The 24,666-nt window shown below is 49.1% G+C and overlaps 1 protein-coding gene across 6 annotated transcripts in view; it reads right to left on the reverse strand.

Moving 5' to 3' along the window:
- The window catches only part of LOC105488862 (ankyrin repeat domain containing 11), a 228,610-nt gene extending 205,019 nt beyond the window's left edge, over positions 1 to 23,591 (reverse strand). For all 6 annotated transcript variants that reach the window (XM_011753349.3, XM_024795069.2, XM_011753348.3 and 3 more), the window contains exon 1: positions 23,241 to 23,591. The gene's annotated coding sequence lies outside the window, so the exon portion shown is untranslated. The remainder of the gene's footprint in view (positions 1 to 23,240) is intronic.
- Positions 23,592 to 24,666: the final 1,075 nt, after the last annotated feature.

Consider the following 24,666-nt stretch of genomic DNA (forward strand, 5'->3'; position numbering starts at 1 on the left):
TCAGCCTGGGCCACAGAGTAAGGCTCTGTTCCCAAAAAACAAAAAAAAACAAAAAAACAAGAGAAAAAAAGAAATAAGCCTGTGATATCCTCTCTCTTTTTTCTTTTGAGATTGAGTCTCACTCTGTCACCCAGGCTGGAATGCAGTAGCGCAATCTAGGCTCACTGCAACCTCTGCCTCCCAGGTTCAAGCAATTCTCCAGCCTCTGCCTCCTGAGTAGCTGGGAATAGAGGCACACACTGCCACATCTGGCTAATATTTTTGCATTTTAGTAAAAACAGGGTTTCACTGTGTTGCCCAGGATGGTCTCAAACTCCTAACCTCAGGTGATCCACCCACCTTGGCCTCCCACAGTGCTAGGATTACAGGCGTGAGCCACCGCATCTGGCTCATCTCCACTCATCACTTCTTTGGAACACTGCACTAGAGGTTCTAGCCCAAGAGAAAGGAGATAAAAGGTATAAAAGGTATGCAAATGAGAAAGGAAAAAGTAGGCCGGGCGCAGTGGCTCACACCTGTAATCCCAGCACTTTGGGAGGCCACACAGGGCAGGCAGATCACGAGGTCAGGACACGGAGACCATCCTGGCTAACACGGTGAAACCCCGTCTCTACTAAAAATACAAAAAAAAAAACTTTTTTTTTTTTTTGATGGAGTCTCATTCTTTTTTTTTTTTTTTTTTTTTTTTTTGAGACGGAGTCTGGCTCTATCGCCCAGGCTGGAGTGCGGTGGCCGGATCTCAGCTCACTGCAAGCTCCGCCTCCAGGGTTTACGCCATTCTCCTGCCTCAGCCTCCCGAGTAGCTGGGACTATAGGCGCCCGCCACCTTGCCCGGCTAGTTTTTTGTATTTTTTAGTAGAGACGGGGTTTCACCGTGTCAGCCAGGATGGTCTCGATCTCCTGACCTCGTGATCCGCCCGTCTCGGCCTCCCAAAGTGCTGGGATTACAGGCTTGAGCCACCGCACCCGGCCTTGATGGAGTCTCATTCTGTCACCCAGGTTGGAGTGCAGTGGCGTGATCTCGGCTCACTGCAACCTCCGCCTGCCGGGTTCACATCACTCTCCTGCCTCAGCCTCCTGAGTAGCTAGGACTACAGACGCCCGCCACCATGCCCAGCTAATTTTTTTGTATTTTTAGTAGAGACAGGTTTCAGTGTGTTAGCCAGTATGGTCTTCGTGTCTTCAACCCATGATCCGCCCGCACCGGCCTCCCAAAGTGCTGGGATTACAGGCCTGAGTCAGCATGCCTGGCCTATAATCCCAATTCTTACAAGAAAACCAAAAGCAAGGAAAAATGAAGTAACTTACTCATGGTCATAGCTTATCATTAAGATTCAAACCCTTTCTACAAATCCTGCCCTGTAGAAGAAGCGTTGAAATGTGATGCACTATTATGACAGGCACACAAGGAGAAACACACCCCAGATGACAGTGAGGCTTATCCAAGTCCAGGTGAACACGGGTCAGTCTGAGGAGAGGCAGCCATGGGTGTTTTGCGTACAGACTAAACGTAGGTAAGGAATACTGGTTAACGTGATAGACTCAGAAAGGAGGGGAAAAAAAGTATTAGCGGCTGGGCGCGGTGGCTCACACCTGTAATCCCAGCACTTTGGGAGGCCAAGGCGGGCGGATCACAAGGTCAGGAGATCGAGACTATCCTGGCTAATGTGGTAAAACCCCGTCTCTACTAAAAATACAAAAAATTAGCTGGGCATGGTGGTGGGCACTTGTAGTCCCAGCTACTCGGGAGGCTGAGGCAGGAGAATGGCGTGAACCTGAGAGGCGAAGGGTGCAGTGAGCCGAGATCGATCGCACCACTGCACTCCAGCCTGGGGGACAGAGTGAGGTTCCGTCTCAAAGAAAAAAAAAAAAGAAATCTCATGACAGCATAGCAGCCAAAGCCTTCCTTCCTATATCCTCAATTTAAAAGCATGACTGCGGCTGGGCGCAGTGGCTCACTCCTGTAACCCCAGCACTCTGGGAGGCCACGGCAGGAGGATCATTTGAGCTCAGAAGCTGGAGACCAGCCTGACAGCAGAGTGAGACCCCACCTCTATTTTAAAAGTAAAAATAAATAAATAAATAAAGCACTATTGACCCTCCAAACTAGATACTATCTAGAAATTCTAACAATTTCCAAATCACAGCTTTCGAGGAACTGTGTGCAAAACCTAAAAGCCTGCTGCCCTGAAGTCCTGTGTGGAGTGGTGCTCTCACCACTCAGGAATTCACAAGATGCAAGCATTCACCAAGTTACCCTGCAGTCCTGAAGGAGTCGACAGGAAGTGATTCTCCTTGCTAGAGGCTGCTCTGAGAAAAAGCTTCAGGTAACAAATTAGGCCACCATGGAAACACTTAAGATATGATTTCATGGCCGGGTGCGGTGCCTCATGCCTGTAATCCCCACTTTGAGAGGCAGAGGTGGGCAGATCACCCGAGGTCAGGACCAGCTTGGCCCACATGGTGAAACCCAGTCTCTATTAAAAATACAAAAATTAGCCGGGTGTGGTGGCGGGCACCTGTAATCCCAGCTACTTGGGAAGATGAGGCAGGAGAGTTGCTTGAACTCAGGAGGCGGAGCTTGCAGTGAGCTGAGATCATGCCACTATACTCCAGCCTGGGCGACAGAGTGAGACTGTCTCAAAAAATAAAGATACGATTTCATTTACCACCCGAATCAACTCACATGCAACAACACCTCACAGCAAAGAGGAAACAGTAAAACATGTACCTTAAGTCCTTACTCCCCCAGTTACCAGCTCCTGAACATCAGGTGCATGGCTATGACCCCCGACGCATGCAGCCCTGCCAAACACCACAGGCTCATTTTATCTCCAGACACATCTCCTTGAACAAAATAGGAAGCTGTTGTGCCCAGCCCTAACCCTCACTTGCAAAGGTGCAAAGGTGCTCTCCACCAGGCAGAGAGAGGTGTCAGGATCAGGGCAGAAACCTGATGCGGACCACGTTTAGGGCTCTGAGTCTGAGAGCCATTTCCCATCCTTTTTCTGAGGCTGAACCTGCTGTCAACACTGCCCAAAACACACTCACAGGACACAGCTAAGAAAGACAGAAAAGTGAGAGGCAAATGGGGATGCTGAGTTTGCATCGTCATGTTCCAACCTGAGTATCACCTGTGCTTTTGTGTTTGTGTGGATCTGTGGGTACGGTACCAAGATCTCTAAGTCAGGTGCATTATTAGGAGATCTGCATATTTACTAAGAAGGGGAAGAGAGAAGAAAAACCGTCTCAGACTCAACAATAAACCTAGGAATGAAAAGATCCAAAGCAAAGGAGCAGTAAGGCTGGAGAAGCTTCGACGGCAGAGCAGGGACTCGAGTCACGAGCACATCACCTCTTCTGATCCACTGATTGATTTGTTTGTTTGTTTGCTTGAGATGAAGTCTTGCTCTGTCCCCCAGGCTGGAGGGCAGTGGCATATTCATGGGTCACTGCAACATCAACCTCCCATTCCGCTGTGCCCAGCTGATTCCATTCTGGTGGCTGTGCACACCATTTAAATACTGGCCCCAGAGTGTTACTGTTTTATTCGGTATCTGCCGTAAGTGTGCCAAGCCTTGTGTCTGAGGATCCAACAAGTATCACTCAGCAGAAAGGAAGCAAAAGGTAACTAAAACACAACATAAATTATTACCAGAGAGGGGAGCAGAGGACACCGCAAGACCAAGGGTGAAATCTAACCAATGGCAAAGTCACAAGTGAAGTCGAACAGCTCAGCCATGAGACCAGGAGGCTCACTGGGGGCCAGGCATGGTGGCTCATGTCTGTGATCCCTGCACCGTGGGAGGCTGAGGCAGGAGGATCGCTTGAGCCCAGAAGTCGGGAGACCAGCCTGGGCAACACAGTGAGACCCCGTCTCTACAAAAAATACAAACATTAGCCAGGTGGGGTGGCACACACCTATGGTCTCAGCTACCCAGGAAGCTGAGGCAGGAGGATGGCTTGGCTTGAGCCCAAGAAGTCAAGGCTGCAGTAAGTCAAGATCACACCACTGCACTCCAGCCGAGGCAAGAAAGCAAGACCCTGTCTCAAAAAAAAAAAAAAAGATCACTGGGAAGGTGGAGGCCTGAAGGATGAGTAGGCATCAGTCAGGGAAAGGACAGAAGGGAATTTCAGACAGAAACCAAAGACCTCAAGAACTCTGATGATCCCACACTTACTCCTGAAAATAACCAATCTCTGCCTAGAGGACAGAGGTGGAGAAAGAGGCAGACGGGACTAGAGTGGAATTCCAACAGGCCCTGACCAGCTGCTTCACTGACCACATCCATCGTCTCATCTCATCCTCACCATAAGCCTGAGAGGCAGGCAGGACAGCAGGAAATACAAGATATAGGGCAAAAAGCCTGACAGTACCAGGGCAAGCCCAAGTGTCCTGTCCACCCAATCTGTGGCCACGAGTCTTGATTCTACTTCCATTCTACAAGTGGATCTGGGAGTGCATGCAAATGCAGGAGACAGAAGAGATGCACCCCTCTCCCAAAGACTGACACGTCATGGAGGAGAGAGAGATGCAAACAATTCCCAGAGACTGACATGTCAGTATCCAGGGAATGAAGAACACCCCAGGCCAGCAGACAGACCCTAGGTAAGCCTGGCAATCTCCCCACCCAATCTCCCCACAGTGCCTCCTTGTAGTCACTTTGCCTGGAGTGCAGGGCGGGCGGGACCTGTGACGTGCTTCTAACCCACAGAATGTGGTGAACACAATGGAACAGCTTTCCACTGACTGCGCTGCATTAGGTGGCAAAGTTGATGCGATGTCACTCCCATGACTACGTGATGTTACGTAAGACTTAGTCTACTGAGGCAGAAGACTCTTTGCTGTTTTGAAGGGAGCTGCCACGCTGCAAGGGACTACCTGCCAAGCAAGTACAGGGGGCCTGGGCCTCTAAGGGTCAAGAGGAGACCTCAGGGGACAGTCAACAAGAAAACAAAGACTTCCGTCCCACAATCAGAAAGAGACAACTTCTGTCACAACCTGAAAGAGCCCAAAAGCACACCATTCCCCATTTGACCCTCTGATGAGATCGAAGTCCCACCCAACACCAAGGCTGCAACCTGATGAAACGCTGAGCAGAGAATCCCACTAAGCTGTGCACAGACTTCCAACCCACAGAAACCGTGAGATCATGAATGCGTCATGTGTCAATCTGTTACACAGCAGTAGCAAAGAAACACACTGGCCTGGCATGGCGACTCATGCCTACAATCTCATGCCTACGGGAGGCCAAGGTGGAAGGAACGACTGAGCCCAGGAGCTTGAGACCAGCCTGGGCAACATGGTGAGTCCCTGTCTCTACCTTATTAAAAAAAAAAAAAATTTTTTTAAGACCAGAAATACAGTCCCACCCATCATCCCATTTGAAAGAAAAACTTTCGTCCATGCTACTTCCTTCCACGCACAAATAATGACTGGTTGCCAGAAAGGGAGCACAGGTCACTCTTCAGAATGCCAAACGCTCTTTCCAACCTCCCACCAACACAGACGATGCCAGCCTCACTGAGACCAAGGCAGCCTCCCAAGCCAGAGTAGGCTCGGAGAGACTCCCAAGACCAAGTTCCTTATAACGGACCTCACAGCTTCAATTACTTCATACTCAATTACTATATTCCAAGTTTTTTATAATGAACAAAATGCTGCTTTCAAGGTTAACGTATGCCACCAACGTCAATCCTCAGAATACTGCATAACAACCCAAAACTTACGGATATATAATCCAAATAAAAAAGAAAATGTAAGTTAAACCTTCAAACGCAAATTTGTGCTGATGATCTAGCAAGGAAGGCCGTGCCCTGCCTGGCCAGGAGCTGCCTCCTTTCTTCCCCAGCAGTGTGCAGGGCCACCCCTGCCCTCTCCTCACCCCTGCCCTCTCCTCACCCCTGTTGGTGCAGTGAGATGAGGACCTCAAGTAAGGGGGTGGCAGCCGGGACTTCCACAATTCAGGGCAATTTCTGGCATTTGTTGTTCAGTCAGTAATTTTCCAACAGACCGTCTTGACCATGACAGGCAGAGAAAGGCTGGAGAGCTCTTGGATCGCCAGTGGGTTGGAGAGATGGACTAGCTCACAGGTAGGAAAAAAGGCAATGGCCACTCCACTGGAGAACAAAGCCAACAGCATTTAAGCTGGAGGGACAAGAAAATCCCATCATTCTGGCGAGGCAGCTCCTGAGGCTCCACGGCCAAGCTGGGATGTGAAAGACGACAATTCCGTGCCCCTCCCTCATCACCAGGCGGCTGCTGCCTCCCAGAGAGCTCCCTCATGAAAGCCCCGTAACCCACCACACTGCACTGTTTCTATAGCAACCAGAAAGAAAATATAAAGCAACCAGTTTTACATGAAAATTATTCTCTATTAAAATGAAATATTGCAGCCAGGAAAAGAATTCTGATAAAGAACTAGGTAGAAGACATCAGTAACATTAATGCTAATTATTTATTCACTACCCACACGAAAGATAGTTTTTCCTAAAATTTTAAAACAATCTTTTATCGTTCACACTGGAAGTCTGAAAACAGTAACTAGAGCAAGTCAACAACAAACAAAACAATTACAATCAAAATTCTGATCTTTGCTGTAATATCTCCATGAAACACGCAATGCCCTCCCAAGTTTAAAGAGGGATAAGGAACGTGAAAACAACTGATCCAGGCCAGGCGCGGTGGTTCACACCTGTAATTCCAGCACTTTGGGAAGCCGAGGCGGGTGGATCAATTGAGGTCAGGAGTCCAAGATGAGCCTGGCCAACATGGTGAAACCCTGTCTGTACTAAAAAAATTTAAAAATTAGCCAGGCATGGTGGAGGGCACCTGGAGTCCCAGCTACTCAGGAGGCTGAGGCAGAAGAACTGCTTGAAACTGGGAGGCGGAGGTTGCAGGGAGCAGAGATCACGCCACTGCACTCCAGCCTGAGCGACAGACAGGGTGAAACTCTGTTTCAAAAAAAAAACAAAGAAAAACAACTGAGCCAAACAATGGGAAAAACACAGAAAATATGCAAATTATGAGAACAAAAATGTTAGCCAATGCCTTCTCACATCAAAATACCAAAACTACAAACCCAATTTCAAGTAGAGCAGCCCATTCTCAAAAGACGAAATCAGGCCGGGCGCAGTGGCTCACGCCTGTAATCCCAGAACTTTGGGAGGCTGAGGTGGGAGGATCACGAGGTCAGGAGAGCAAGACCATCCTGGCTAACACAGTAAAACCCCGTCTCTACTAAAAATACAAAAATAAAATTAGCCGGGCTCGGGAAGCTGAGGCAGGAGAATGGCATGAATCCAGGAGGCAGAGGTTGCAGTGAGCCGAGATTGCACCACTGCACTCCAGCCTGGGCTACAGAGCGAGACTCTGTCTCAAAAAAAAAAAAAAAAAGATGAAATCAAATTCAAAGAACCTATCTTTGACATCCCTACAGCTACCTGTGACTTGTCACAGCCTTAATAACCCGCCACAGTCAGGATGGTCATATGTCCTCTGAAGTCACAAAATCAGAACTCTTAACTAGAAGAATGTTAATGTGTCCTATTACCCTCAGGTTCTTGGGTTGTTCGTAGAACAGCAAAGCAAACTACCTGTTTTGTAACGGTATTATTTACATGTCAACATGAGGAATAAATACAAACCAAAACCTGGCCAAACCAGGAGAGGTGCCTGGACCAGGACAGGCAGACCCAATGCCTACGCTTGCTTCTAACCAGCCTGGGCAGGTGGGCAGGTTACAACACACTCCTGACTCAGCCAGGTGGGGCTCTGCAGGCTGGCGGTTACAGACGCCGAGACCTCAAGCCGAGGGACTAGCCTGCCGAAACAGACTTCTCCTCCGTGGTCTTACAACCAACTATTTGGAACATACCCTAGAGGTACACTACACTTCCAGCAGAGATGGGGACCCACCGCCCACCCGAAACCACCTCATCCTCCCCTCACCACACTCTGAATCTGGTTCTCTCTGAGCCACGATGAGGGCTAGGGTGGAGAGGTGTGGAAAAGACAGTCCTGACTTCAGAGTCCCTCTGGGCAGACTCATCTCACAGTATCACGTTAAGACACAACACACGTTTTATACATGAGCACAGACTGGAACACATGCCGTGGTAACAATCTAGAATGCGAGGAGCTCGTGAACCTCAGAGGTGAAAGGGAAAGTGAGCGGAAGACTATAGCATGGAGACTGGAACACATGCCGTGGTAACAATCTAGAATGCGAGGAGCTCATGAACCTCAGAGGTGAAAGGGAAAGTGAGTGGAAGACTATAGCATGGAGACTGGAACACATGCCGTGGTAACAATCTAGAATGCGAGGAGCTCGCACCTCAGAGGTGAAAGGGAAAGTGAGCGGAAGACTGTACCACGAGCATCTATTGATAAAAGCAGAGTCAGAAACACGGAGAAAAAGGGTCTCCTTCGGTCTTGTCTTTGTCCAGTATTTATCATATAAGAGAATTAGCTATAGTTAAATTTGTATCTCAGAAAACAGACACAATAGAAGTGTAGTATAAAAGCGGCACCTTTAAGTCATTTCTCCTTCTTTTGTTTTTTTTCTTTTAGAGACCGAGTCTCGCTCTGTCGCCCAGGCTGGAGTGCAGTGGCGCCGTCGTGGCTCACTGAAACCTCCACCTCCCATGTTCAATCGTTTCTCCTGCCTCAGCCTCCTGAGTAGCTGGGATGAAAGGCATGGGCCATCACGCCTAATTTTTTTTTTCTTTCCGAGATGGAGTCTCACTCTATCATCCAGGCTGGAACGCAGTGGCGCGATCTCGGCTCACTGCAACCTCCGCCTCCTGGGTTCAACCAATTCTCCTGCCTCAGCCTCCTCAGTAGTTGAGATTACAGCACCTGCCACCACACCCAGCTAATTTTTTGTATTTTTAGAAAAGCCAGAGTTTCACCATGTGGCCCAGGTTGGTCTCGAACTCCTGACCTCAGGTGATCCGCCCGCCTCAGCCTCCCCAAGTGCTGGGATTACAGGCATGAGCCACTGCACCCAGCAGTATTTAACATTTTAATAACAAAAATACTGGAGAGGCCAGGTGCAGTGGCTCACGCCTATAATCCCAGCACTTGGGGAGGCTGAGGCGGTTGGATTACCTGAGGTCAGGAGTTCGAGACCAGCCTGGCCAACATGGTTAAACCCCGTCTCTACCAAAAATACAAAAATCAGCTGGGTATGGTGCTGGGCACCTGTAATCCCAGCTACTCAGGAGGCTAAGACAGAAGAACTGCTTGAATGCAGGAGGCGGAGGCTGCAGTGAGCCAAGATCACGCCACTGCACTCCAGCCTGGGAACAGAGCAAGACTCCATCTGAAAAAAATAATAAAAAATAAAAAAATCAAACCTAATATTTGTTTCTGGGTATGTATTCTTTCTATCCCAATTTATTGTGGCTTCAAAAGAAGCTCAAAAAATCAAAAAAGAAAAAGAAAACAATGGCGTAATGAGAGGAGCGCTTAATAAACTGAAATCTTATTTCACACTTTCAGGAACAGTTCCCACCACTGTTGTCAGGGCACAGCGACAGTGGCCCAGCTGCCTCGCCAGCAGCACACACAGGCCTCTGGGGCCAGCATGGCAACACTCCCAGTGCCTCCAATGACCCACTTTTCACATCCAGGGGCCAGGAAACAGAAATGCACATAGGCCTATCACCCTAACAAAAAAGAAGGAAAGCCAAATTGGGGTTGGTTTTTTTGTTTTTGTTTTTGTTTTTTCAATGTCCTTCAAATCTATGTAAGACATCTTCTTCTACACAACTCATAGGAAAAAAAGATCCTTCTGAGGTTAAGCAACCCAACGCCTCCGTACCACAACTGAACATTCTCCCGCAGCCCACCTGGTAACTCATTACGTTCCAAAGAGAATGGGTCTCAGGTCTCAAGGACCCACTGCCCCCCAAAAACGCAACCTGGACATCCTGCTGACATAAGCAACTGAGCAGCATACGAACGTGTCCCTTTCATCCCTGCTGCCCCCAACAGTCACCCCCTAGTGTGAAGCTGCCTGTGGAGGCCACGTCCTCTCCTCCAGCAGCTGGCTATGCACAGTTCTCCGGCACAATCATCACCTGCACCACTGAAGCGAGCAGCAGCTTCTGCCCGTGATATTTCTCATTAGGACTTTCCACAACTCTTGAGGCTAAATGCAAATTCCTTATTCCCATGACTAACATCAAAGAACCACACCACAAAAGACTGAAACTGGGATTATTCCTAAATTTCTCAAGGACGAGGTAATCTGGAGGTTAAACATGCCCGAACTGAGCTGTCCTCACTTGGGCCCTCCAGACCTTTCACTTGTTGGGTGCGTAAATAATGACCTAACGTTTTTTCTTTCCCGAGATGGTCTCACTCTGTCACCGGGGCTAGAGTGCAGTGGCATGATTTCAGCTCACTGCAACCTCAACCTTCAGGCCTCAAGAGCCACAACTGTGGTACCTGTGTGAGTAGTGGGTCCTCCTGTCCCATCAGCAGCAAGTCATGCCACCACCCACCCCACAACCCAACCCAGTCCCTGAAGATTCAGGTGACAGTTAACTGACTTCAAGCGACTGCAGCATCACTAGAAAAACATTAATCACGGCCGGACGCAGTAGGGAGACTCCAACTCAAACAAAAACAAAAAAAAGAAAAAAGAAACACTAATTACAAGGAAAGTTTGCCTCCTAGATAAAACACGTGACCTGATATAAAAAATATCTAGGCCTGGCATGGTGGCTCACGCCTGCAATCCCAGCACTTTGGGAGGCCAAGGCAGGCAGATCATCTGAGGTCAGGAGTTCGAGACCAGCCTGGCCAACACAGAGAAACCCCATCTCTGCTAAAAATACAAAAAAATTAGCTGGGTGTGGTGGCGCATGCCTATAATCCCAGCTACTCGGGAGGCTGAGGCAGAAGAATCACTTGAACCCAGGAGGTGGAGGTTGCAGTGAGCTGAGATCATGCCACTGCACTCCAGCCTGGGCAACGAGAATGAAACTCCGTCTCAAAAAAAATAATAATAAATTAAATTAAATTTAAAAAAGGCCAGGCGCGGTGGCTCACACCTGTAATCCCAGCACTTTGGGAGGACGAGGGGGCAGATCACGAGGTCAGGAGATTGAGATCATCTTGGCTAACCCAGTGAAACCCCATCTCTACTAAAAATACAAAAAATTAGCAGGCCGTGGTGGCGGGCACCTGTAGTCCCAGCTCCTCGGGAGGCTGAGGCAGGAGAATGGCATGAATCCAGGAGGCAGAGCTTGCAATGAGCCAAGATCATGCCACTGCACTCCAACGTGGGTGACAGAGCAAGACTCCGTCTCAAAAAAAAAAAAAACATTAATCCGGGCATGGTGCCAGGCACCTGTAGTCCCAGTTACTCAGGAGGCTGAGGCAGGAGAATGACTTTAACCCAGGAGGCAGAGGTTGCAGTGACCCGAAATCGCACCACTGCACTCCAGCCTGGGTGACAGAGCGAGACTCCGTCTCAAAAAAAAAAAAAAAAGTAAGGTGGCAGGCCAGGCTCACGCCTGTAATCCCAGCACTTTGGGAGGCTGAGGTGGGCAGATCACCAGCCTATCCAACATAGCAAAACCCTGTCTCTATTAAAAAATACAAAAAATTAGCCGGGCGTGGTGGCGCACTCCTCTGATTCCAGCTACTCCAGAGGCTGAGGCAAGAGAATTCTTGAACCCAGGAGGCAGAGGTTGCAGGGAGCCGAGATCGTGTCATTGCACTCCAGCCTGGGCAATAGAGCAAGACTCCAGCTCAAAAAAAAAAAAGGAGAAGGAAAAAAAAAGGAAGGAGGGGCCAAGCTGTGCTGTCTGATCTCAGGCCCTGAGAGCTGTTTTGTGCCCACTGGCACAGTAGTCAGTGCACTAGTGAAACCCCAGAGTGAAGGTCACCCAGGCCCTTATGGATCTCAATGGCAAATCCAGTGCAGTCTAACAATCAAGAAGGAAACTGATTGTCTACAATCTTGACACTGCATTGTGGCAGTGTCAAATTGTAAAACAATCTCCCTCAAGGTAACCCCGGAAAAAAGTAAAATGTTGGCTGGGCACGGTGGCTCATGTATGTAATCCCAGCACTTTGGGAGGCCGAGAGGAGTGGATCACGAGGTCAGGAGTTCAAGACCAGCCTGGCCAACATGGTGAAACCCCATCTATACTAAAAATAAAAAATTAGCCGGGCGTGGTGGCGGGCGCCCGTAATCTCAACGACTCGAGAGGCTGAGGCAAAAGAATCACTTGAACCCCAGGGGGCGGAGGTTGCAGTGAACTGAGATCGTGACACTGCACTCCAGCCTGGGCGACAGAAACAGACTCCATCTTAAAAAAAAAAAAAAGACAGTAAAATGTTCTCCTGTGAGGGAAGGGTTGGTTAAGAAAAGGACTCAGCCAGACTCTGGAGGGCTTATGTAAAAATAAGCACAAAGAAAGAAAGTGTGCCACACAGGGCCTCCCCTACCCGGAAGCAACTTCCTTTAAGAGCCCTGGACCTGAGTACATGCAGGGCAATGAGGCGTGTCCAGAACACCGACTTCTGCTCCCCATTCATCTCTGCATCTGCAATTACGCTGAAATGTAATTTAGGGCGCTGACAGAAAGACTGCGGCCGGAGACAGCCACCCAACAAACCAAAGGGCCCGGTGCTGCTGCCCCACACACAGACAGACCACAGAGGCTCATACCCAGAGGGAGGCTGCACACCACTCACTTGAGGCAACTCTCCAACATTCACATGAGCTCATAAGCCTGGCACAGGTTTAACACATTAAATGTTTCTTGCATAAAATATTAAGCATCAGCCGGGCGCGGTGGTTCACGCCTGTAATCCCAGCACTTTGAGAGGCTGAGGCAGGTGGATCACAAGGTCAGGAGATCAAGACCATCCTGGCTAACACGGTGAAACCTCGCCCCTACTAAAAATACAAAAAATTAGCCGGGCGTGGTGGTGGGCGCCTGTGGTCCCAGCTACTTGAGAGGCTGAGGCAGGAGAATCACCTGAACCCAGGAGGCGGAGGTTGCAATGAGCCGAGATCAAGTCACAGCACTCCAGCCTGGGTGACAGAGGCAAGACTCCGTCTCAAAAAAAGAGAAAAAAATTCTAACTTTTAAGATTTCCAACCAAATATTAATTAGGTATCTATTAATATGTGCGTAGAAGTAGTAGAAGATATAAAACAAGTCCAAGATGAGCCTAACCGTGTGCCTGGGCAAACAGAATCCCTCTTCTTCTATGCTGCTTCTAGCAGCAGGCTTCAACCTCCAAAATCTCTACTCCCCTTCTATGTGGACCCAAAACTACTATCTTGGTCCACACTTTACACTGTCCTGACAAAATATCTGAGGGCAAATACCAGAGCTGCTGAGCTGAGCAGAGCCAGCAGGTACCCATCTAACACAAGGCTCTGCCCCTCAAGACTTCCCCAAATAGCCATTTCCTTTCCTCAACTGAGATGCCCACATCTCCCTCCAGAATGTGGGCAAATGACACCAGCAACATCCACATCTGTCAAATGTCTCCAGGGCAGAGAATGGAGTATGACATACAGTAGGCACAAAGTAAACAGCACCCAGCTTCTGTTCCACCGCCCCATTCCCCATTCCTGCTTTCTTTTCTGTCTCCTTTGCTCTATGCTTTCACGACGCCACTCTCCTAACTAATGTTTGCCCCATTCCCCTCACTAGGAATCAATTTGTCTTCTCTTTTTCCAAGTCTTTTTAATGAATACCTGCTAACAAACACCATTAAGTCTTCACAATTTGCCTACACAGTCTGCTTTCCAAGTCCCCTCCCTGTTTCAAGATTCTCCAGGTTCTCTTGTAAGGATCTTCTTAAGACTGCACATGATGTCTTGTGCCTGTAATCCCAGCACTTTGGGAGGCTGAGACAGGAGGACAACTTGAGGCCAGGAGTTCGAGATCAGCCTAAGTAACATAGTGAAACTCCATTTCTACAAAGAATTTTTAAAAATTAGCCTGGTGTAGTGGCGCATGCCTGTAGTTCTAGCCACTCATGAAGCTGAGGTAGGAGGATCACTTGAGCCCAGGAGCTCAAGGCTGCAGTGAGCTATGGTCATGCCACTGTATCCACCCTGAGTGACACAGCAAGACCTTATCTCAAAAAAAGAACAGTTTAGGCACCACAGTGCTGCCAAGTCAGTGCTTTCATCTAGCCCATCCACCACCTGCAAACTCTGACACATCATCTTCCGCCTCAAAAAAAGTCAGCAGACGAAATTCAGGTCTATCATTGCAAACTCTATACAATCCAACTCTAATCATGCTTCCAGTTTCATCTGCTACCATCTTCTTTGACGGGCTTCATGTTCAGACAGGTTTGGCTGACTTTCTCACGTTACATGCGGCCTTCCCAGCCTTTGTCCACAGCCTTCCCGCAGTCTAAGATGCCCTTACTCTGATTTCTGCAGTTACATTCCACTGATTCTTTTTTTAAAACAGAAACATAACTTACAGTTAAAAAAAAAAAAAAATAGCACTTCTTCCGTTAAATCTCCCAGGTCACAGAGCCTTTCTCTCCTCCGATCTGTTATCTCTCTTTTCATAAAAACCAATACTTAATGCAAGCTTTAGTCAACTGAATGCATCTTTCTCCCAGATCTTAGAGCAGGAGGCCACAGCGCTGCACACAGTGAACAACCAATGAACATCTGTGGAGGAAATCAGTGAAACGTCAGAAAAAGCAGAGTTTGTCTGGTTTTAGAAGTCCCTTCCATAAAACATGGCGCTCCTTCCGGCTAAATGAAGACACAGAGCTCTTCTCCCACCGTACAGTGCACCGCAGCCCATCTGGAAAAGCAGTCAGGTGAGCCACAAGTCAGCCACACAGTGCTTTGCAAACATGCCAAATGTGCGAATGGTCACAAAGACATAAAAAAAAAAAAACACACACACACTGCCCTCATGAAAACTGCCAAGGTCATGAAAAACGGGAAACACTGAGAAACGGTTACAGACGAGATTAAGGAGACATGATAACTAAACACAGTGTGGGATCCTGGATGGCATCGGGGGACAGCAGGGAACATTATTGGAAAAACCTCCAGCTTGCTCATCCCTGGAACCTGTGAATGCCTTAGGTTACATGGAAAAGGGAATTAAGGTTACTAATCAGCAGAGAGGGAGATGACCCTGCAGTGTTCGGGCGGGCCCAATGTAAACACGAGGATCCAAAAGTGGGAGAGGGGCCAGGCACAGCAGCTCCAGCACTGTGGGGGGCTGAGGCGGGAGGACTGATTGAGCCCAGGAGGTTGAGGCTGCAGTGAGCCTTGATTGTGCTACTGCACTCCGGCCTGGGCAACAGAGCTGAGACTCTCTCTCCAAAAAAGGGGGGTGGGCAGCAGAGGAGCCAGAGAGATGCCACGAAGCTGGCTTTGAAGACTGAGGAAAGCACTGCAGGCCGAATGCCAAATGCAGGCAGCCTCTGGAACACGGAAAAGCCAAGAACACAGATTCCCCCCTGGAGCCTCCAGAAGGAACCAGCCCGACCTACCTAGATTTTAGCCCAGGCAGATCACGTTAGGTTTCTAATCAACAGAACTATAAAACAATAAATCTAAGGGTACGGTGGTTAGTTATAGCAGCACTAGAAAAGCAACACAGGCAACACTGACACGAGTCCCAGCACTTCTCCAACGTCTGAGAGCTGTTGTCCTTCTCTCTTCCTCACCCTCCATCTGCCTTCGCTCACCCCCTGAACCCATGTATTTATGGGCTTAGAAGAAAGCTATTAAGGAAAAGGTATAGGTTAAGTTCTAAGACAGATTTTCTCCTCAACTCTCTAAAACTTCACTGTACCATTAGCTTCTACTAAATGTCCTTTTTAATAAGAGTCAGTTTCAATATCATCTTCTTTTAAAGGCCAGTCATCCAATGAGAACCCAAGTTTAGCAGAATCAGATCTAATCACTTTGCCAAAGAAAAATAAAGTATGAATGTAAATCTCATTAAGGCTACATATGCTTAACATTACCTAAACTGTAAGTGCAAGCGCATACCACTTTTCTGAGTTTCATACTAAAAGATACAGGATACAATTCAAAGATACCTCTTGTGTCAGAGGAAAAATTCCTATGAGAAAATGTTTTGGCCGGGTGCAGTGGCTCACGCCTGTAATCCCAGCACTTTGGGAGGCTGAGGCAGGTGGATCACCTGAGGTTGGGAGTTCGAGACCAGCCTGACCAACATGGAGAAACCCCGTCTCTACTAAAGATACAAAATTAGCCGGGAGTGATGACTTATGCCTGTAATCCCAGCTACTCGGGAGGCTGAAGCAGGAGAATCGCCTGAACCCAGGAGGTGGAGGTTGCGGTGAGTCGAGATCACGCCTGGGTAACAAGAGGGAAACTCCGTCTCAATAAAAAAAAAAGAAAAGAAAAGAAAAAGAAAATGTTTTGAGTGTTAGCATATTTAATATATTAAGCTCTAAAGAACTTCAAATTTCAGATAGACTATTCTCAAAGTAACAAAAATATCTATGTATGTAATTTAAATAAATTAGGAGCCAAACATACAATTCTAGAGAAGAAAAAATTCGCAAAGTCTAAAAATTCCTTGAAATCCGAATCAACTGTGGGGTTGTGGAATACTAACACGGCAAGTTCTCAAAAATCCAAATCAACTGTGGGGTGGTGGAATACTAACACTGCAAGTTCTCAAGGCGCTCTTTGGCCTCCTGAAAGCTGGATTTCTTCTTTGTCACCATCGGAAAAGGCAAAGGTTATTTATGCTCTGCACACCCTTTAATCAGCCAGACATCTTAGTCAAAATCATTTTTAAAAACTTAATTCTTTCAAGAGTGGTGCTCTGGGGTTTTTTTGGTTTTCTACTTTTATTTCCTGTTTTGCAAGATGTAAAACCACATCTAGAAACATGGTGGATACTAACAAAGCTTGATTTCTTAAGAGAAAAATAAGGTCCTTCACTGCTTCTTACCTTCTCTATTTTAGATACGTTTAAACAGTATAGCCATAATGATTTCAAGTTTACATCATCATCCAGAATTAAATCAAAGTCTTCTTTGATTGTGCCAGATATAAATGCAGTGGTAAGCTAATCCTAACTCTAGTAAAACCTCAGGAACCAAGCAGCCTACGCAATCTTCCCTTTACTTGGAAATACTGCATTCTTTATCCTAAGACGTTAACATCCTAAGTCTAAAAAGTGCCATAGGGAGGAGAAGAAGGGCAACTTACTATCAATGTACCACAAAAAGAGGTTTATTTGCTAATTTTACATGAAAAATAACCTCTGATATCAGAAAGTTATTAAGCATTTACAAATAACATTTCAATTTCAGCCATTCTTAAAAATCACACTTCTTAGAGTTAAGTAACGAGGGGGAAAGTTTTATGAATTTTACCATGACAGAAGAAATTTTCATATAAGTTACAAAAATGTTTTGTTGAGAAAAAGCCAACATTTGCCGGGCGCGGTGGCTCACGCCTGTAATCCCAGCACTTTGGGAGGCCGAGGCGGGCGGATCACAAGGTCAGGAGATCGAGACCACGGTGAAACCCCGTCTCTACTAAAAATACAAAAAATTATCCGGGCGCGGTTGTGGGCGCCTGTAGTCCCAGCTACTCGGGAGGCTGAGGCAGGAGAATGGCGTGAACCCGGGAGGCAGAGCTTGCAGTGAGCCGAGATCGCGCCACTGCACTCCAGCCTGGGCGACAGAGCGAGACTCCGTCTCAAAAAAAAAAAAAAGAAAAAGAAAAAGCCAACATTTTCAAATAATGAGCAGGTACACACTGGTTGTTTTACAAACGGAAAAAAGAGCCCCTACAGATTTCCAGTATAATAAATAATTCACTGCACAGATGCGAAGGACAGGCCTGGAAACAGGTCTCACCCTCCACCAGCCACGAGGACGCTGTAACTGAGACAGCAGCACCCAGACACCTGCCTCAACCTTGAACTCCAAGAGAAAGAGAGAAAGCAGGCGTGGGGAAGCCCAGAAGACTGGGTTTTTGGTCAACAGGATTCAGTCCTTTAGGACCCTGAAAAACCTTAGCCATACAAACAGGATAGGTTCCTTTTATTTCCACACCGAAAACTCTCTTAACCCTTTCTTCACAGAGCCAGCTTTAGAACTGTGGGGTTTCTGGCCGGGCGCAGTGCTCACGCCTGTAATCCCAGTACTTTGGAAGGTCGACACAGGTGGATCACCTGAGATCAGGAGTTCGAGACCAGCCTGACCAATATGGTGAAACCCCGTCCCTACTAAACAAACAAACAAAAAAATACAAAAATTAACTGGGCTTGGTGATATGTGCCTGTAGTCTCAGCTACTCGAGAGGCTGAGGCAGGAAAATCGCTTGAATCCAGGAGGCAGAGGTTGCAGTGAGCCAAGATCGCACCACTGCACTCCAGCCTGGGTGACAGAGACTCTGTCTCAAAACAAAACAAAACTAAACCGTGGGGTTTCTTAGACCTAGAATAGTGTCTGAATGTTTTCAACCACAACCAACCAGTTCCCCTCCACCAAATACCCTTGCCCCTTACTGTAAACCCAAAAAGCTAAAACAAGTCTCAAGCTCCCAAATATACCCATAGTCTTTAAAAAGCAAAGTTTTGCCAATTACCTAACAGTTTCATTTAAAACGTAACTTTGAAAACCTAAACATATGGGAAAGTCAATAAGGCACACTTCCATTTCGTTGTATTTCCCTCCAAAGGGATTACTTTTTCTTCATTAAAATGCTAAAACTTTCACATGACTGCACCTGTTCAGTTACATGTGACCAGAGGGTACTCAAAGCCACAAATGAAACACCTAATTCTCATAAGCAGCAGCAGCAAACGACACTCAGTCCAGACTGATTTCAACCCATCCTTTATAACAACTGAAACCTTGATGGAAACGATGAGGAAATCCGAATAAAAACTGCCTCTGGCCTTCTACTTTGGCCTAAAAACAGCAGTCCTACTAAAAGTGCTTTCACAGAAATGCACTTTCACAGAAAGCACTTTCTTCCCACAAAGACAACCCTCCGTTTAATTATGTTTCTTTATCTCTTGTTCTGTCTCCATTTTGAAAACTGTGTTCCCACCTTTATCTAAGTTGTAAAAGCAAACTTATAATGAAAACAAATGGGGACCGAGCACAGTGGCTCATGCCTATAATCCCAACACTTCAGGAGACTGAGGTAAGCCCAGAAGGCTGAGGCCTACGCAACATAGGAAGACCCCATTTCCACAAAAAGTAAAAATAAACTAGCTGGGCATGGTGGCACATCCTGTGGTCCCAGCTACTCAGGGGTCTGAGGTGGGAGGATTGCTTCAGCCCAGGGAGTCAAGACTGCAGGGAGTCAAGGCTGAAGGGAGCTGTGTTCACGCAACTGGCCACTGCACTCCAGCCTGAGCAACACAGTGAGATCCTGCCTCAAAAAAAAAAAGAGGACTTACTAAAGGAAGTGATATTAAACTAAGACACAAAGGCTGAGTGGGAGTTATCTTGGAGTTTGCAGGGGATCTGCATGGGAGGCAACGAGAGGTATGTCAAGGTCATGCCACAAACTATGGCACGTGGCCCAGCTGAGGAAAAGAAAGGCCAATGTAGCCAGAAGGACTGGAAGCTTGGGTCAGGGGTCAAGAATGGGGCATGGAATCAGAGTTAGGCCACAATCACCACTGTTATCATAAAAACAACATTTGAGGCCAGGTATGGTGGCTCACGCCTATAATCCAAGCACTCTGGGAGGCCGAGGCAGGTGGATCACTTGAGGTCAGGAGTTTGAAACCACCATGACCAACATGGTGAAACTCCAGTCTCTACTAAAAATACAAAACAATTAGCCATGCGTGGTGAGAGGCACCTGTAATCCCAGCTACTTGGGAGGCTGAGGCAAGAGAATTGCTTAAACCCAGGAGGTGGAGGTTGCAGTGAGCCAAGATGACGCCACTGCACTCCAGCCCGGGCAATGGGCAACAAAGCAAGACTCCATCTCAAAAAAAAAAAAAAGAAAAAAAAATTCCAAATTAAGAGAACACATACTGAAAACATTTCAAGATTTCAAGACAATAACTTTTAATTCTTTGAATTCATTCCATTTTGCTATAAAGTTTATCCAACGAGCCACACTGAATTCCCACAGAGCACTGACTACACAGCAGTCATAAACTGACACAGCATGCCGTCAGACAAGGAATGCACCATCATTTTCACCTCTTAACTACAACTACCTTGCTATTAAGAGACACTCATCCATTACACTTACCATTTGAGGATGAAGGGACTTACACAGGGTAATGGACACATCAAAACACTTATTTTGGCAACAAAATGCGGATTATTTTCTGAACCATCATTTACTGATACTCTCTAATTATGTTATTTAATTGATGATGGGCTCACTGCCCATATGCAAAATAACTCTCCTCTTATATTTGATGAAGCATAACCTTTCTATGTCAAATCTACCTTAAAAGGCACAAAAAGAGGCTAGGCACGGTGGCTCATGGCTGTAATCACAGCACTTTGGAAGGCCAAGGTGGATGGATCACAAGGTCAGGAGTTCAGGACCAGCCTGGCCAACATGGTGAAACCCGGTCTCTACTAAAAATACAAAAATTAGCCAGGTGTGGCGGTGGGCGCCTGTAATCTCAGCTACTCAGGAGGCTGAGGCAGACAAATGCTTGAACCCGGGAGGTGGAGGTTGCAATGAGCCAAGATAGCGCCACCACACTCCAGCCTGGGCAACAGAGCAAAACTCCAAAAAAATAAAAATAAAATAAAATAAAAAGGGGCACAAAAACTTCTTGGAAAAATATTCTCCAATACAAACAGCATAGTTTCGTTAACTCTATTTATAGGGACTTCTACTTGTCACGGTATCAACACTGTAATTACAGCTAACATGGCGGCCACTTAGCAGCAGCAGCCCATCTGGGTGGGTGTGATGAAAGGCATTGCTGGTATGGGGTGACCAGCATGGCCGGTCGAGAGAAAAGCATCTGACGGTGGCAATGCAAGTTAGAAGGCTGACACAAATTAGAGCTGCAAAAGAGGAACTCAGGTTTTAAAGGTGACACCTTTAAAAACGAATTTCTGGTAAATTGTGTTATGTATATTTTACCACAGTAAAAATAAAACAGAAGAAAAAGCTGCTGAAAGTTTCAAGTTTGGGTCAAATTTAGCAATATTTTGTAGGGAGGGAACTTTTCAACAAACTCAAGAGGCATCACAAAGAACAGAGAAAACGTCATAGCAACTTGGTCTTTGTTCCCTCCCATCCCATTCCATTCAGATGGCCAGCCTATCAAATGAGATCCTGCTCTTCGGGGAGAAACTACAGAAAGAGGAGAACAACAGCTGAATGGAGGGTGGGGGAGGCCACGCCAACTATACGAGGTCACAATGAAGGCTGAGCAAGACATCCGCCCCCCACCTTTTTTTTTCTAGTTTAACTACTGTTGCAGAGTAAAATCAGAGGACTTCTGTAATCATTCCCTAACAGAACTCGAAGTCTTCCAGGGCAGCCAATACTCATCAAGAGAAATCAAGGTCTCAGAAAAACCAAAAAAACAGTCTCAGGGTCTCTGATTTTGAACTATCCACGTTATGACATAGACTAGGTCTGCACACAACCAAAACAGTAACTGTTTCGATGGCACTTTTTCCACAAGTAATATCATCTTGTATGTTTGGCTGAGTAAGTGTCAACATCCCAAAAACGATCAAAAGATTCTCTAAGTTTGGCAGTTCAACCACTGTGCACACTTTTATTTCTCATTTCAAGCGTTAAGGATATTGCTCAAATGACTGCATAAAACTCTCTCCTCGTATAAGAGAGCCTGAAATCTAATTTCTCTACCAAAAAACCCTGTTCTTGCAAATGGATACAAAACTACTTATAACCTACAAAAACCATGAATCCCAAGCATGTTACATCTTAACTGTGTAGAAGGAAAACACTTTTAAAGCATAGGGAACTGTGAGACCAGCTTCATCTTCCCAAGCCTCTTCCAAAACTTCTTGGAAGCTGGTATACAAGACTAACCTTCCAAAAACACAACAGAAGCAGAAAATCTTAACGGGGCACTGCGAAAAGAGCAGGCATCGAGAAACATCAAGACTACCCCCTCCAACCTTCCCAAACGACACAAATACAAGAGTTAACAGTACAATCCCTCTTTGAGAGGGGACTGAATCAATGTGGCAGGGCCAACCCTACACACACACACACACACACACGCACGCGCGCGCGCACACACATACACCACACACACAGCTACCGCCCTGCCAGGGGATGATGAAATGAGGAACGGAAATTAACATTTCAGGCAACGTCTCACATTGTTCCTTGAGGCCAAGGGCTGCTGTTGCAGCCGCCACCGCCACCGCTTTCCTCCCAGCCACCCCCCTCCACCGGCCCGCCTACCCTCCCCCTAACACCCCCCACACGGCTGCCCGCATTCCTGCCCCTCCTCGGCCTACGCGCGCCTCCTGCAACCCCGACGCCCCCAGGTCCCCAGTTCGCCCGCCCCCTCCGGCTCGGAGCCCGAGAGCCGCCTGCTCTCATTTCAAAACAGCGATAATAATAGGGACGCTGAGAATAACAACTACGACCAGCACCGGGAAGGCGCCCCTCTCGCGGGTCAGAGGTCGGCGCCTCCGCTCCGCAGCACCCGGCCCCCCTGGCAGCCCCCTCCCGGCAGCCTCAGGTCCCCAAGACCTCCAGGCCCGCCCCGGAGCCCCCCGTCCGCCTCTCACCGCCGCCTCGGGCCCCCGAGGCCCGCCCCGGAGTCCCCCGGCCGCCTCTCACGGCCGTCCCGGGCCCCCGGGCCCCCCAGGCCCGCTCCGGAGCCCCCAGTCGCCCCCTCACCGCCGCCGCGGGCCCCCGGCCACCCAGGCCCGCCCGGAGCCCCCGTCCGCCCCTTACGGCCGCCTCGGGCCGCCGGACCCCTCTCACGGCCGCCCCGACCTCCCAGGCCCGCCCCGGAGCCCCCTATTGGCCCCTCACGGCCACCCCGGGCCCCCAAAGACCCCCGGCCGTCCCGAACCCGGACACGCAGGTCCGCCCCGGGTCCCATTATTGGCCCCTCAGGACGGCCCCGGGCCCCGAAAGACCCCCGCCCACCCGGCTCCGGCCCCCAGGCCTGCCCCGAGGCCCGCGGCGCAGCTCCGCCACCGGGGAAGGCCTGCAGGCCGCAAGGCCGCGCAAGTACCCCGTGCCCGCCCCGACCACCGCCCCCAGGCCAGCGGCGCCTCTCACCGGGCTCCGAGGGCTGCGCGGCTCCGCGGCGGCTCAGCGGCGGGGCGCGGGCGCTGCCCATGCAGCCCGCGGCCGCGTTTCCCGGGCCGCGCGGCCCGAGCGGGAAGGCGGCGGCGGCGGCGGCGCGGGCTCGGGCCCGGCAGACCTGCGAGGGCCGGCGGGAAGCGAGCCCGCCCCTCGGGCGCGCCCACGGTTAGGGCGAGCGCCGCGGCTCCCGGTGCGGACGCTACTGAAGGGGCGTCTGGCCGCGGGCTCGGCGGCGGCGCCTCCCCGGCTGAGGCCCTCGGTCCATCGCGCACCGTCTCAGGGCGGCCTCTGGCTCCAGGACCCAGCGGCGGCTGCGGCGGGCGCCGGCCGCATGAGACGCTCCCGCCCATTGGCCCGCCGTATCCGCCACCGCCATTGGCCCGCCCCGGCCGGCCGCAGGGGCTGCGCACGTCACAGCATCGGGAGTTAGTGCGCTAATGGAGTGAAGGGGAGAGGCGGGATTGACAGCCTCTGTGGCGGCCCGGAGGCGGGACTAGGAGGACGTCACGGTAACGATTGGGCAGGGTCCTGCGTGAGGGCGCACGCGACACTGGAAGTAGCGAGCAACTGGATTGGCTTCCTCCGTCGCAAAGGAGGGTGGGTCTTGCATTCTCGGGCCTGACGATTGGTCTTTCCAACTGCCGGAAGCAACGGGGATGTGCTCTGGGAACAAAATCTGGTATTGAACTGCTGCGAGACAAAACGTCCGCCTCCAGGGGCCTGAGCGGCGGTTGCCTGTCGAGTACCCGTGGTCTTTTGCCGGCACCCGGGCATCTCGGGCCACGTCCGGCTCGGCCCCCGGAAGGCCCGTCCTTCGGCCGCGTTGTCCTGGAGGGCGTCACGGGGCATGAAGAGCCCTGGGCGGCGGCCAGGGGAGGGGACCGGGACATCGGGGCGGTCGCTCGGGGCTCCCGCGCGGTGACTCTTGCTCTGCGATCGAAGAGAACGGCCCTCGGGCGCGCCGCAGCCCCTGCCTTGGTAGTTAATCCTCCAACACGCGAAAAAGGTAGATGAGAACTGGTTTCCTTTGCAGCTAAAATTAAGCTTCTGGTAAGTGTGGATCCTGTTCTAAGTGCACCTGTGTTTTCCTCCAGAACTAAACCAAAAAAGTAAGGTGAACAAAATCGGTGCCCCTTTCAGTTTCTTTTTCAATTCTGCATGTTACTGGGGGCTAAGACAACTGGTTAGCACGCTATTTACAAGCCTCAATTTACGAAATAACGGAATTGCAAAGTCCAGAGTAAATAGGACGTGAGGACGGCCTTTTTAGTTGGGCAACACGCAGTGTGGTTGAAAGATCAGTTGTTAAACCGCCCCTATTCAAATCCCAGCCCTACCAGTGACTAGCGGTCACCCTGCAGGCTTTGTCTCTCAGATCTTCAATTTCTTGATGGGTAAA

Source organism: Macaca nemestrina, chromosome 18, assembly GCF_043159975.1.
Source record: "Macaca nemestrina isolate mMacNem1 chromosome 18, mMacNem.hap1, whole genome shotgun sequence".
Lineage (NCBI taxonomy): Eukaryota > Metazoa > Chordata > Mammalia > Primates > Cercopithecidae > Macaca > Macaca nemestrina.